The sequence below is a fragment of the Parambassis ranga genome, chromosome 24 (assembly GCF_900634625.1).
Source record: "Parambassis ranga chromosome 24, fParRan2.1, whole genome shotgun sequence".
NCBI lineage: Eukaryota > Metazoa > Chordata > Actinopteri > Ambassidae > Parambassis > Parambassis ranga.
Window position 1 is genome coordinate 12851490 of NC_041043.1, and position 15361 is coordinate 12866850.

The following is a 15361-nucleotide window of genomic DNA, read 5'->3' on the forward strand; positions in this document are numbered from 1 at the left end:
AGCTGAAAGCAGCTCAGTCAGATTAAGACATAAATCTGCATTAATCTACATAAATCAGATGACTTGAGCAATAAACATGTGATTATACTTAAGTATGAGAGCAGTGATAACATTAACAACATTCATATGTTCTATCTATTGGGTCAAGAACAGGGACAGTGGATGTCCTGGGTTAAAGTGTGTAATTAGCTACAGTTTTTAGCTGGAGTGAGATGTGTTGCCTCTCTGCTGCTCTCTCTGTTTGAAATACACTAAATTCTTCACATTTTTCTGGCTTTAGTTCGACTGTAAAAGAATGAAAAAACAAACAAGAGCAGTCTGTGACCATTTCAGGAAACCCTGCTCACCTCAGACACACATTTATTAACATATTATCTCTGAGAGAAGAATTAGTGCTTTGCAGGGACAGAAAATTCTCTTCTCAAATATTTGCCTCCACTTTTTACTCTTTTATTTTATCTTACCTAATATTTAGTATTGAAATAAGACGTTGCTGCCCTCTAGTGGTCACACCATGTTATGGAAGCTGACAGTGAATGAGGACCACCACCATGCTTCCCTTTTAATTTGGACTCAGAAAATTGATATATAAAGTTCACATGTGATAAAAAACACTTACATATTAAAACAAAGGATTTAAAACACCTAAAACAAGGCAATAAATCTAAAAACTAAATATATTTACATACCAATCAACAAAAAATAAATAAAAACAAATAAATAATATATAAGATAAGATAAGATAAGATAAGATAAGATAAGATAAGATAAGATAAGATAAGATAAGATGAGATAATCCTTTAAATTCGCAGTGTTACAGCAGCAACAGCACACGTAAGAAGAAAAAAAATATAGAAAATAGATAAATAGAATGAACACAAGGTGAATGAATGCTTGACTAAATAGGTGACAGTCAAAACCATGATCATGTGATCATATCAGATCATGCTGGAAGAAGAATTTACATAGTTTACATCCATCCTGAGTGACTTCTTCTCAGTTAAATTCAAAATATTGAGACAAAAGACAGAGAAACTTGTATCACACACACACACACTCAGCTGAAAGCTTAAATTGCACTGCAGGCTGTGGTTGCATTTGAAACTAAACTATTTCGCTGCCCCTTCATAACACACACAGAGACACACACACACACACCTCTTTCTTTTACTATTCCAACAACTTGACTTACTGTACGACATTTACAGTGTTTTTATCTGTCTGTGCATCAGGTTGGATTTCTGTTCTGTCTCTTTCTCCTTCTTCCTCATCTGATACCGGATCTGGGAGTTTAGAGTTACTGCACACACACACACACACACACACACACACACACACACACAAAGAAGTGTAAGAGGAAGAGAGAGGGAGTGAGAGAGCTACATAAAACAAACAGGTGTGAATGGAGACTCGAGTATTTGCTCACTGTCCTGGTATTTGCACGACACATATGGACTCAGATAGCAGGAGGAGGAGAAGAAGAAGAAGAGCTACACAAGGAAACACTGAGTCCAGTAACGTAACCTGTTTCTGCTGGTTAACAGCTGCTTGTCAGGTAAAATGCAGCTTCCTGTGTGCATAGTTGTTGTGTTGTGTGTGGATGCATGAGAGTTTCTGTGTGTTTCTGTTACATGTTCTTAACAGCGATATGTTTCCTAGGTATATGCCTTTCAGTGTGTTTAGTGCATGAGTGCAAAAGCACCAGGGCGACTGTGCTAGTCTATCTCTGCAGTATAGTAAGAAATATGGTCATTTTTTTACTGTTTAATGGACACTGTTGAACTATTGTTGCATTTAAAATAAGAATTTTGTAATGCTTATATACATATAATATCAATGCTTAGATATTTAACACTAAAGAATCCTTATAGCACTTTAAGGCTAATTAACTGCAACACAATGAGACAACAAACCTGCACTTAGTTTACTTTCCTTTTACAACTGTGTGTTGTTGTTGTCTTGCTTCAGTTGTGTTGCTTGCAGTTGTTGAGTTGAGTTTTACCTGCTGTTTTTGGGAACCTCCATAGTCGGCACTTTTGCATTTGATGGCCCCCACATGTCTCAAATGAATATAACTTCCCATATTTATTTTGGGCTTGAGTGTTACTTCATAGGTTGAGAACACTGTCTAAGCTCTTAAGATACAATATATAAGAAACTCCAGCTCCAGAGGAAGGTTCCAGCCTGAAGATATCTGCAGTGGAGTTCCTGCAGTGGAAAAATAGCTATTGTGTATTTCAACACTTTTAAACCAGTTTAGAGAATAAACAGGGCATCGTAGTGGTGTGTCATGTGCTACACTGTAAACAGCAGAGAGGTGATAACATCAGCTGATACATATACAGTACTGCTAGAAGGTTTGTGTAGAATTTTCTATATTTGTGCATAATCAGAATCAGAATCAGAAATACTTTATTGATCCCAGGGGGAAAGTGCTTTCATTCCAGGTGCTCCATGTATACTCAAAAAAACAGGTTAGAAATATAAAATAAGGTAAAGTAGTAAGAGTAAAATAAAACCTAATAAATTCTAAACATTAAGAAACATTCAAGTAAAATCCAGGCAAGTGAAAACTGAAAGTCATATATAATACAACTTATACTGTGTGCAATGAAATCTTGTCTACAATAAATCCAATATGGATATATTTACAAGACAGTGTGTTAGATTGTCTGATCTCAGAGGGAGGAGTTGTACAGTTTGATGGCCACAGGAAAGAATGACGTCCTGTGGCGCTCAGTGGTGCATTTAGGACGGATCAGTCTGGCACTGAAAGTACTCCTGCACCTCAGCAGCTAAATATGAAACAGAAATATGAAGCAATATTACACAACACAACATTATATACGCTTCAGAATCCTTAGAGAAGCACTGTCTGTCTGTGACTGCTCAGTGTGGAAGAATAACATCAGCTGACATTTTATTTCTAGCTTTATTCATGATCTGTTTATGCAGCCGATAAAACACTGATATTAGAAAAAAAAAACACCCAAAATTGACATTGCAGTTATAAAGTGTGTGTTGAATGCATGGGTTTTATGTGAGGATGCAGAGGTTGTCAGGCCTTAGTTTTTTTTTTAAGGGTTGAATGACACAGACTAACAAGAAGTTGCAGTATTTGTCCTAGTGAGCAATCTTTTGCTGTCCAGATGGCTGTATCAGGGTAATTCCCCTCAGAGGGACTGGCCACTAATCCTCCAGAGAATCTGCACTGGCTTGATCCGATGCATGCATGGAAAAAAAAAAGAAGAAGAGAGAACCGAACAGTTAGCCTTCTGTAGCTCTCTGCACACAGGAAACAGAATTTCTGCTAGCGGAGCCTGTTAGATTACAGACACTCTGGACAATCTGTTGATTAAATGTGAGGCCGCTGCTATCCTGGTTGATGAGCTCTACGCTTGTGAGCTTAACCAGTCAGCGTAGAGCAGAACACTATGTGGGGCTTAGAAGAGGTGACAGCGAGGAGAGGGAAACCATAGATCAGATCTTAATTCTCATCTGTGGGAACTATTTGTGCAATATGGAACCTCTGCTGATCAGGTACACCTTTCTGGCTTTCAAGAGTTTTTGTGTGTCTTTTAGACATCTAGAAAATTCTAGCAAGAAATAGTGAAAGACTCCTCTCACAGAGGGAGGTGACTTGAATTCTCTTAGCCATGTGTGTGTATGTGATCTGTGTGGGTGTGTTTAATTTCTGCTAACATTATTATGTCAATAAAATTAGAGTGATACAAGACTGACACACCAGAGCGCAGCTCAGCTGTGTGTGTTTTCTCACGGTCGGTTTAAGTCATGGTGGACAGGAATCAGCTGTGTCACTCCTTCTCATCCAAACCTACGTTATAGGGGGAAAAAAAATCAGTTTGTGATGACCTTACATTTAGAATAACTCACACCCTGACCTTGATTTCTAAGAGCCACTGACTCAGATGCAGCAGGTCATGAAATAATCATGATTTCATGTCTGTTGAGGCCTGTGGCTCTCAGCAGTGTCTGATATTCTGTGTTTGATTCTTCTGTATTTGTGTGCACACGCTTGCCTGGCCGGCGTTTCTTCTGGATTCATGCTGGTGAGTCGACACACACATTTTTAAAAGATAGCTTGACATTATAATCTGCATATGTATCACTCTGTTTTATTTATGTTGTTTGTTTGATGTTCTTGTGTCGTTGTTTACTCCTCCTCTTTGGTGGATGTCAAATGTGCATGTTGCCTTACACTATAAGCCAATTACGTGAGCTTCTTTAATCTGGATGCGAGTGCTGGTATATATACGTAAAGAAGGGTGTGTGTGTGTGTGTGTGTGTGTGTGTGTGTGCAGTGTACCTTGTGTTATGCAATTACCAGTGCATCCTTTGTGTGTATCAATCAGCTGTAAGAGACTATTACAGAGTGAGGAGTAGTCAGCTGATGTGGAAAATCATGCACAAATGGGGTGCAATGATTTAAATATCCTTAAACTCTGCAGAACTTTAATTTAAAATTGAAAAAATTAACAAAATTGTTTTTGTCATTTTTTACATTAAATTTGCACTAAATTGTCAATGGGTAATTGGGTAATTATTACTGAAAAGGATAGGAAAATTTGCTAGACAAATAATATAAATGTCAAACAAAAAACAATATCAACAATCATTTAAAAATATAAAATGCATTAAATTCAACATATAAAATAAATAAAACACATAAAAATACAAATCAAATAAATTAAAAGTACTGAATAAGTCAGTATGTTGCTGGATGTTGGAGAAAAGTCGTTTTTTAAAAAGTAAAAAAAAAAACTATTTAAATAAAAATGATCAATGTATTGCAGTTGACCCCACTTGTCCTGCAGAGGGCGCTGCTTCCTTGCACTAACTCTACCACATCTGCATCAATCCCCCGCCCCCTCTGACGCCAAAGGACAATGGCGGCGACCAATCAGAACTCTGATTCTAATACAGTAATCCTTGACAGCCAATGAGAAGCAGCGAAAAGATGTTTTTCACTGTATGGGGGCGGGTCTTAGGGGGATGATGGACACGTCTTTTTGCTTTGAGAGCTCTGTTGCCAGACCGCCTCCGCTGTGTTAGTGGAGATTTTTTTGGAGGCTGAGGTTAGAGGGACGTACGGTATTTTGTGGAGCAGAACTCAAAGGGAGTCCACGATTTGGGAAAAAGTCCCCCTTAGACGCATCATCGCTGAGAATCTCAACAGGTAACGTTTAATTTGGCCTCTGTTTGAGTCACGTGATTTATACATCAGCGAAGGCGGCTAGTTTTATATATATATATATATATATATATACATTGCATATAATAATGTCAATATACTCGGTTTTTTTTATTGCGGTGAATATGAGGTTAACTCACTCAACTTGAAGCGGCTTTTTGAAACGGTCTCACAAACACCACGTTTCTCCCTGAACGCCGCTGGTCATAGCTGCATTCATACCTTCGATATGGCGCCTATCTCCTTCCATGTTATCCCGGTTATCATCACCTAAACTACCTTCATGCACCGCTGTTAGCATCACACATTTCACGTAGCTCAGGTAAAACTAGCTTCACCTAACGCGTTGAAAAAGGCACTAAAAAACACACACACTCCGGTGCTTTACTAATGGTGGTTGTATATTTTGCTGGTGTGGTCGATGATTAGGTGAACTTAACTTAACGTAACGGTAGAAAAAACATGCTAACGTTAACCACAATTCAAACATCCGGCTTGGTTTGTTTTGTAAAGATAGTTCACGTAGCAGCTTCCTGTTGTAGTAAATGGTTATTTAAAGGCAAAAACATCACGCTGTTCAACAATATCTGTACATTTTAAAGTGTTTTATGCGTTTTTACAGCGATGCAATCACCCCCCTTGTGCTGTGCTAATACTAGGACATATCTTCTTAGCTGTTTATTCCAACAAGATGAGCAGATTTAAGGTCATTCAGGAACTTGTACATATTATGAATGAGTTTATTTTGAGTGTTGTTTACAAAGTACAGATGTGGTCAATGTCTCTGACGTTTCTCATCATCTTTGTCATTCATTTAAGCCTTCACAAACATGCTATAGTAGCCATACTTTGACAGATGGCAAGGGCTCAACCAGTTCACAAACTGAGCTGAGATTGTGCTGACTTGTACAAAGTCAATGGCAACTGGTGCCTTATTTATTTCCGATCCATAGGATAAATAGATTTAATGCATTTTTTTTAAACTTCTCTGTGTCTGATTTGATCAATAGTTGTGTTTTTGCTGTTGTATTTAGTTGATATCTGCTGCCACATCACTGTGACTAACAACAGGGCAGACAGAGTTACATTAGTGCACCTAACCTTGTACTTATTTTGCTGACATCCACTCTGTGCTGTCTGTAGTCAGTTTTGTTGTTGTGTGTTTGTGTTACTATCTAAAGTAAAGGTGGGGTTGATAGTCATGAGGTCAGCCAGACAGGGATACTATTCCCAGGACAGCTGTGGCGTAGTAACATTGGAGTATTGGAGTATTGGTGTATTGGTGGCATCTGTTTTTCATTAATAAAAAAATCACTGTCTGTGTCTGCTAACGAACACTGATTTAATGTAACTTTCCAAAATAGAGAAGGATCTATGGGCAAAAAAAAATAAACCTAAAACGTTCTACAATAACCTAACACGTTGCAACACCCAAACCCCAAGAGCTGGGTGCAAAACCCCTGGGGAGGAGAACAAATTACAAAACAGAGTCACAAGCAGCTATACAGCTCTCTACTACTGTCATGACAGTGGTGATTAAATTGCAGACACTTTGCTAGTTAAAGGTAGGGTAGGAGATTTCATTCTGATGCACTTTTTGTTAAATTAGTGTAACTTCTCTTTACAATCTGATAGCAACCAATTAGTTCGGCAGTTTTGCTTTAAAACGAAGAATATGAATCATCTGTGGAAGCTATAAAACGCTAAAAACATCAGCCAATCCTCCGGGTGGACCCTGCGCGGAGTATTGGCTGGTTGTCACTCTCTTCCTGCTCTCCTCTCACCAGAGAGATACGTGCATGATGGCCGAAGTCACAGACCGCAGCTCGTCTTCAGGTAATGCGCGTCCATGTGATCGGGAGGCGTGGCTTTCGGGGTGAGCTCCGAGAGAAAGGGGCGTGTGTTTACTTTCGAAATCTGGCTGACTCTCACTGAGTTTTCAAAATCTCCTACCCTACCTTTAATGTAAAATGTCACGCGATGGATGTAGCACGCTTCAAAGAAGCCATATTTTGTGTTGCATTGCAACTTTTATGATAGAAGAAGAAGCGATGCATTCCAGTGCATATGTTGTATGGACAACATATGCACTGGAATGCATCGCTGTGGCTGTGCAACATGTTTTGTCACTCAAAATTAAAACTGATGTAATCTGGAAGGATTAGCTATAAAGGAAAGTTAGTGGTAGATTGTCTCCGGGGCGTGTTTACCACTGTGTGTGTGTGTAGTTTATCTATAATCATCAGTGCCATGTTTATTCTCAGACTCTCAGGATGTGCAGAACAGTAGTAGCTCTGTCACAGCCACTAATGAGAAGCCTTAATTGGTTTTTCTGGTGGGAGAATTTGCTCATTAAATGTAGCTGGAACTTAACTCTAGGCTTGCAAAAATGAGTGCATGGCTGTATTTTTGGTCACACATCACAGCTGTCAATGTAGAAACTTTTTTTTTTTTACACAGCAACAGGTGCTGAATGAATATTTTACTTGTTAATATTATAAAGCTACAGCATTAGGTGACAGAAAAATCTAAACACACTTTTTTCCTTGTCTTATTATTGAACCCAGGGAGATTAAAAATAGAAAAAAATAGAGCTGAAGTGACAAATTGATAAGGGATGGACCACAATAGAGAAGAAGTGTGTAAGAGTCAGAAACAGAAGAAGCAAGAGAATGAGTGAGAGCGACACAGAGAGTGAGAGAAATTGCTTAACCATTCGGAAAGGCTATGGGAACATCCCTGTGTGTGTGTGTGTGTGTGTGCGCGTTTGTTCGTGTAAGTGTGTTTTCATCCTGACCCCGTGGGTTCAACAGGAGCAAAACACATCACGTCCACTCAGACACACATAAATGGTCCTACTGTCCCACATCGATTTGAATGAGTAGCAGAAACATTCAGTCCACCCACATGGTGTCTCAAATCCACTTGACTGCAACTTTTTTTTTTTTTGCCCATCAGGGAAAAAGCTCATTGCCGTAACCACAAAGCACAGTTTCAAGGCTTTCATCTCCTCCTTGATTGTAGTGACAGTGCGGCAGTCACAACAATTATTAAGGTGGACATATTGTACAGTGTAGCAGTCAGCCGTGACGGGCAGGCATTAGCCTCCAGCTTTCAGGGATGCATGGGCTGTGGTCACTACAGCGTTTGCACAGGGAAGATCAGAGAGACATGGGTGAATGGAGGCTGTAATGCAGTGTTCAGCTTATTACCGCTGCAGAGACAGTGAGGCGAGCAGGGTGAGGTGAGAGAGTTAAAGAGGGACAGAGATGCTTGTTGGAGAAGAACAGTCCCTCTGGATAAGAGGGGGGACACTTTTATGTGAAAACCTTAACATAGAACCGCCTTAATTGTGTTTAATCAAGTTTTAACAGTGTTAAATTGAATAGAGTTTGGTCGACTTAGTGGTAGAAATCAGTATTTTTTTTTCTTAAATGAGTGGGTGTAGAGAGAATAGAAAGCCCTTGTCCCGAAGGGTAGCATTTTACAACAGAAAGGGAGAACGAGAGGGCAAACTGCCTTCCACAGCAAGTGTCCAGCTCTGAAAGAAATGATAGAATAAAAAACAGAGCGAGAGTGGGGGCCTGTGGCTTTGGCGTGGGGCCAACCATAGTTAAAAAGAGATTAATCAGCATAGGGTCACATTCTCACAGAGAGAGGCTGAACAGAACAGGGCAGGACGGGCCAAAGCCTTCATCTTTTTAAAGGCCACAACTTGGGGAGCAACACGAGGAAATCTTGGCACAGAGGTTTGGATTCTATCAGCCAAAAAACTGATAATATTGTGCCGCTAATGCAGATATCTGATGTTGTGGCATATAACTTTGTGCCTTAAAATCCAGCTAAGAGAGAGAAATAGGGAAAAAATGACTTAAATTTATTGTTGCGATCCTTTAAATCTAAACAAGAGTTAAGCTAAGGGTGGTAACGTGAAAAAAAATTTGGGTCAAGTTTTTGTTCATTCACCTAATTTATTCATCATGTGTTGATTATACATTCATTGAGCTGTCGAAAAAAGAAGTCAGGGGAAGTTCGGAGATGACTATAAAGGTGCAGAGGGATAAAGAAGATGCAATGAGAGGAGGAAAAGGAAGCGAGAGGAGGAGTGTCTGGGGCGAGAAGGTTGAGTGGGAGGGCAGCCCTGCACAGTTGTCCTCATTAGTCACTATTGAGATGCTCTGAAGTTTGTCAGATATTTTGGAATGTGCGTAAAGAACTCTGTGAACTGTTAGTGTGTGTGTGTGTGTGGGAGGGGAGGACTGACAGACAGAAAGTCGAGTCTTTCCCACAAATCAAGTATGTTTTTGCAGGTAGTAATCATATTAAGTTGTAAAACTGACATAGTAGAAGTCAATTATTAGCCTGTGAAGGTGCCTAAAACACCTCAATATCAACATCTCTAGGAGCCACTATATATCTCTCCCTTTAAAGGTGCCAGACTCCATTAGGAAAAAAATATGATTTTAAAATTACTCCAAAGAGAGGCTGTGACTTCAAAAGAACCCTGAATTCATATAACCTGCCAGAATAGTCAGTCAGTTTTTTCTTTTTTTTCAGTGACACAACTCAGGAACATGCAATAACAATAAATGATTTCACGGATGTTTTGTTCTCAGTCATTTCCTGTTTTTATGTGGACAGATTTCTCCTGAAAGAGAGGGAGAGAGTCATAGATTACGTGTGTGGCTAACAAAATGAAACTCAAAGTTAGAAGGATAGAGATGGAGAGATGGAGTATCAGCTGGGAGAGAGGGTTACTTCCTGTTTCCTGGTTAAAGGTTAGAGGTCAGTGGTCTGGGATTAGCTGATACCAGACGCCTAAATAATCTGTCTGGTCATGTCATTTGCTTTGTGTGAGAAGAGCGGAGTCACTGCAACATCTTTCACTCTAAGATGTTTGGCTAATAAGGGAATGTTTTCTGGCAGAAAGCAGCAGGGGGATCTATAAATGAGGGCATTTTATGGTCTTCACAAGGGGATTGTCTAAATTTAGAGTTCAGGGTTGAGTCAGAAAATAAATGGCAGGCTGCTGCAATGACGATGTGTGTGCATGTTGGAGTGCGACGCAGGACTGGAGAGCTTGCTCTTGAATCTGTATTAGTGATGCTGATGCACTTTCATTGCCAGATCATTTTCTTAATGATTGGAATAATGTGGTAACTAGTCCAGTTGCATATTTATTTGGGCGAAAATACACACTGTGTGGTAGAATAATCTGCTTTTATGGGTGAGAAATATCATCTTTCGACAGTTTCCTGTTAGAACAGACTGAACGCTTTGCAAACTAATCAATATTTGATGACCCACCCATCCGTCCACCTGCATCCGCTTGCCACACGGTAATGAGCCTTGATGGCCATATGAAGTCATTTGTTTTTCCTGAGCACCTGTCGTTGCCACCCTCTGTTGGATGTAGGTACGTTCCCATAGCAACGCCACACCCACTGTTACTTGTTGAGCTGGCAAGTTTCGCCAAGAGTTTCACTGCCTTTCTTCAGCTTTTATTCATTCTTTCTCACCTTCAAGCTAATGCCTCCTTTATTCTTTACCTTCTTTTCCATCTTTTTTTTTGTTTGTTTCACCGCCTCACTCACACACACAGTAAAACTATCATGTTCACTTGTGTGACCCACCCATAGTTTCTCTCTTTGTTTGCCATAGGGACACACACACACACACACAGACACACAGACAGGGCACTTGCGCCTGACTGCTTTAATCGCTGAATAGTGGTGTTTAGCGGTTAACAATAGTAGTTATGAGCTGACCCATTATTCTCGCACCCACCCACACACACATAGAAGGAGAGAGAGACTTGGCACTAGAAGGCCGAATACATGAAATATTTAGATTTAACAGTTTTATTACACTTTAAACATTATACTTAATACTCAAATTCTACACTTTATCATTCCAGATTTCACTTTCACGTCTTGATGAGACAAAGCTAAAGCTGGTTACAGTTAATGTTTAAACTTTGTGTGACACACACACACACACACACACCTTGAAGTGCACCGTAAGTCTGTAAACCTTCACTCCTGCGGTGTGAAAACATTCCCTCTTTGTAAGTTATCTCCTCACACACCCTCAATTTAAAAAATAAAATAAAATAAGTTATATCAGAATCAATTGATTGATCCTTTTACTTAATAAAGAAATTAGTATTGGTGTTGGCCTCGAAAACCCATATAAGTTAGGCACTAGTAATTATTACTTGCAGTCCAAATGTAGTATCCATCCACTATGGTTAGACCTGCAGCATTGTTATAGTGCTGAGTTGCAAAGAGACTGCTGTTGTTGTTGTTGCACTCCATAGTAGTTGTGACTCGACAGTAATGATACAGTAACTTAAGTGATGACATACTATTTGTCACTTAAGAATAAGTTGGACGCTGAAGTTTCATTTGGAAAAGCTCAAACTAAAAGCAAGGAGACACCAGTTGTGCTGGTTTGAAGCCAGTGAAAGATCGAAATGAAATGTAGATGGAAGCAGAGGCAGGGGGAGATGAAGGGATGAATGGACAGAGAGACAGAGAGACGGACAGACAGACACACAAACATACACAGGGATTATCCTTTGTGTAATCCTCAGTTTGAGGGTCAGAGTGCAGTGTAAGGGGATGGGTGCGTTCTGAATTTTCACACCAGCAGTGTGTGGCTGCGTATGATGATGTGTGAGTGTGTGTGTGTGTGTGTGTGTGTGTGTGTTTCAGACCTCAAATCCACATCTGGTTATTTTATCAGTGATTCTAAGAGTGTTTGTTTACTTGTGTTTCAGAATCTGTTTATGTGTGTGCATATTTGTATGGCTGGCAAATCTGCATGTGTCATGGCGTGACAGATGGACAGATCATACAAGAGAACAGCACAGATTAGGACTCTAAACGCTGTATGTGAGTGGTTATTTCAAAACCTTACCGTGGCACAGTAACGGTCAGCTGCTGGATTGTGCGGAAGAATTTAGAAAGCTGTTAGCGGTGGTTGAGGATGTGTCAGTACGATCTGCCAGATTGGCGTTTTTAATTTGTTAGCTGAATAAATGCTAGTCATATAAAAGTGCTTTTTTTATTGGACCCCATTGATAGCAGCTGTCAGAAACTACTTTTGTAGCTCGATGCAACAGCTTTTAACACATAACAAACAAGAAATGGTCACATATGTGCATGTAATCAAGGTTTTACACCCCTAAGATGTGGTTGGTTCAAACATTTAATTGGTTTTGGAGCCCGTTCAGTATCGGTAGAATAGCAGTTGTCCACTAGTCACTAGGTTGGCGGATCAATTCTTGGCCCCTTCACTTGCTAAAAGTGTTCTTTGGCAAGCTACTGAAAACAGTGTGTTAGTGAGTGGGTGTGAATTCAACCACAGAAATTTTAATGTTTAGAAGACAATTAGAAGAGAAGGAATGCATTACGCTGATTGTCATACAGTGAATACATTTCCCTATTTTCCTTCAAAGCACAGATAAAGAGGGCAGTGTTTGAAACATGCACATGATTAATAATACTGTCATAATAACACTCGTTAGTACTTTTACAGTATAATTAGCTTCCCAGATTTCATCTCCTGATTCATTTGGTGTGGCTGTTGCTCTCATTATGTTCATTTTAAGTCAGAACCCTCTTCAGGTTGATTGCTTTTACCAAAGGCAGATTTTTAAATAAATAAGCCCACTGGCTCAGTAAAACATTTGTCATTTTAACAGGGAGCAGGAATCGGACATGCTGTCAATAAAGATCTGGAGAGAGAGGAGCCTTTTCTGTGGGGTGTGTGGTGCATCAGTGAGGCTGAGTGGTGGCAGTGAGCAGTAGCTGTGCCAGTGCCTGTAGGCCTGGCATGAAATATCAGCTGTAAATCTGACATGGTCTGAAATGGGTTTAGACATGGTAATAATCTCCATTGTCACTTATGCACTTGTCCACTAATCTGTATTTTTGCTGTGGTAATCTCTTCTCTCCATGGGGATTTATTGTTGTAGTCCATGAATGTCGTTGCCGTGGAAACCAGTTCCTCCCTCTTTCTCTTCTCCCCCACCATGCCGTATAGAATCAGGCAGGCGGACTGAGGAATATAACCATGCAGACTGAGAGTTGGCATTTTTATTTTTCAAATAAAATTCTTAACCATTACAGCCAGTCTTCTGTTTCTTTTCAGTCACTCCTTTGTCTCCTTGTCATAAATTTTTATCTCTTGGCCACAGGCCAGGCCAGGCCAGGCCAGGAAGTTGTTGTTGCTACAATGACAACCCTAAAACCCAGTTGGACAGCAATAAAGTTATAGGTGCAGGAGCTGCCTAATGTGAATTCGCCTGACTCATACGCCTGCTAAGTGGCATTAGAGGAGTAAAAACGGCAACTCTAGCAGGGCATACTGTTCGTAACAGTATATACGTACAAAGCTATGAAAAAATAATTGTATGTATTAGTATTCTCTTTAAAAATACAGTTGCAAAAACCAAAAAGTGAATTATGGTAAATAGCTTCATGACAATGTCTAATAGTAATCTGACACGGTGAGCATGTGCAGTTGATGGAGTCTCTCGCTTGTGTCTCGTCCATCTTCCTCCTCCCTCCATCTTCTTCTCTTGCCACTGCTCTTCTCTCACACACTTTTCTTTTTTACTATCTACACCCCCACCCTCCCATGCTCCCTCTCATTTTCTGCCCTCGTTTCTCCCAGCGTCAGTCCTGGGGGAAGCAGTGCTCCGAGGGAGAGTGGAGAGGATGGAGGAGAGAAAGTGGCAATGACAGTTTGTAGGGCAGGCATTTGCTAAGAGGTGGGAAGCGAAAGTGAAGGAAAGAAAGACGAATAGAGAGATTTACAGGCAGAGAGGAAAAAGAACAAACAGAGGGCAACCACGAGGTGTGAAGAGGGAGAAGGAAGTGGCAAAAGGAAAGGAGGCACAGGTGAAAAAGAGAGCAACAGAAACAACAGTAGGTAAGGTCATTAGTTCGTCAGTTCATCTAACCTCCCATTCATTTGAAAATAAATGTTAACAGGGCAGGTGTGACAGCTGAGTGTAAGAATTGTCTCTGTCTTGTGGTAGCAGTAAAGTTTATAACGGGGGCTCTGTTAAAGGTTTTCATTTTTGTAGTCATCCAACAGCACAGTCTTATGCAACAGCCCAACATCCAACTAAAACCAAATTATATAGATGAGAGAAAGATCAAAATAACAATGCACATGTCTGATTTAGCCGGTTGGCTGTGAGGTTTTGAGTGCGTGGGAATGTGTAGGACTTTTTGTACCATATCAAAAAATCTGAGTTGCATGAATGCCATGAAGATGGTTAATAAAATACATCATAACTCCCAAATAGGACAGTGCATGCCTCCACACTTGAAGATACACTTGACCTTGATTGAGCAGCAAAACAGATCTGGTGATAGCTCAGAGGGTTTAACCCACGTTTGACCCCTATTTATATGAAACTGCTGCTACAGTTGTAGCAATAGTCGTACACAGGAGTACATGACTTGTGATGATTGCCAGCTGACTCACATGACAATAGCTATGGCTATAAAGTACACTGTCCTCTTGTAAACTGTTCAGTGTTTTATGTGTGTATATACGTAAAGAGAGGCTGCAAAAATGTCACTGGTTTTGTTTATATGGACTGTGGGAAGAAGAGAGAAAGAGAAGGGGTTTGTTGGGAGATAATGCAAGTGGAGGGGATTGAAAGGGGGCCCGGGAAGAGAGATGAGTGCAGAGATTTAGTGAAAAAGAGAAAGAAGCACCCTGGGCTGCAGAGGAGAGAAAGAGAGGAAGAAGAAAAAGTGGAGGGGAGTTAGAAGATTGTGTGTGAGAGAGAGAGAGAGAGAGAGAGAGAGAGAGAGAGATAGAACAACGATCCTGGTGTGAAACAGTCGTAGAGAAGGAGAGTGGGTTTAAAGCAACCCTAAGTGGCCGTGACCAAGTTTCACCCTGATGCCAGCTCACATGCTGCATGCTAGTCCACTGAGGAAACACAGTCTCTGAGGAGTGGCAGTAACAGACTTGTTTTGATGATTCTACTTGTGGAGTGGCTTGAACGACAACTTCTGCTCTTCGTAAACATTGGCGTATTAGACCTGTCACATTAACTTTATAAGGCATTATGTTTGCCACATTTATAGTATTTGTACCTGATGCTAGGAATGTTGTTAG

At 40.3% G+C, this 15361-nt stretch overlaps 1 protein-coding gene across 8 annotated transcripts in view; it reads left to right on the plus strand.

The window, feature by feature from the left end:
• Positions 1-5028: 5028 nt before the first annotated feature.
• epb41l2 (erythrocyte membrane protein band 4.1 like 2) overlaps positions 5029-15361 on the plus strand; it is a 40441-nt gene continuing 30108 nt past the window's right edge. For 7 of the 8 annotated variants that reach the window (XM_028398174.1, XM_028398178.1, XM_028398182.1 and 4 more), the window contains exon 1: positions 5029-5197. The gene's annotated coding sequence lies outside the window, so the exon portion shown is untranslated. Of the gene's footprint in view, positions 5198-13924; positions 14153-15361 lie in introns of those variants that run through there. The other variant, XM_028398175.1, reaches the window with a different exon arrangement.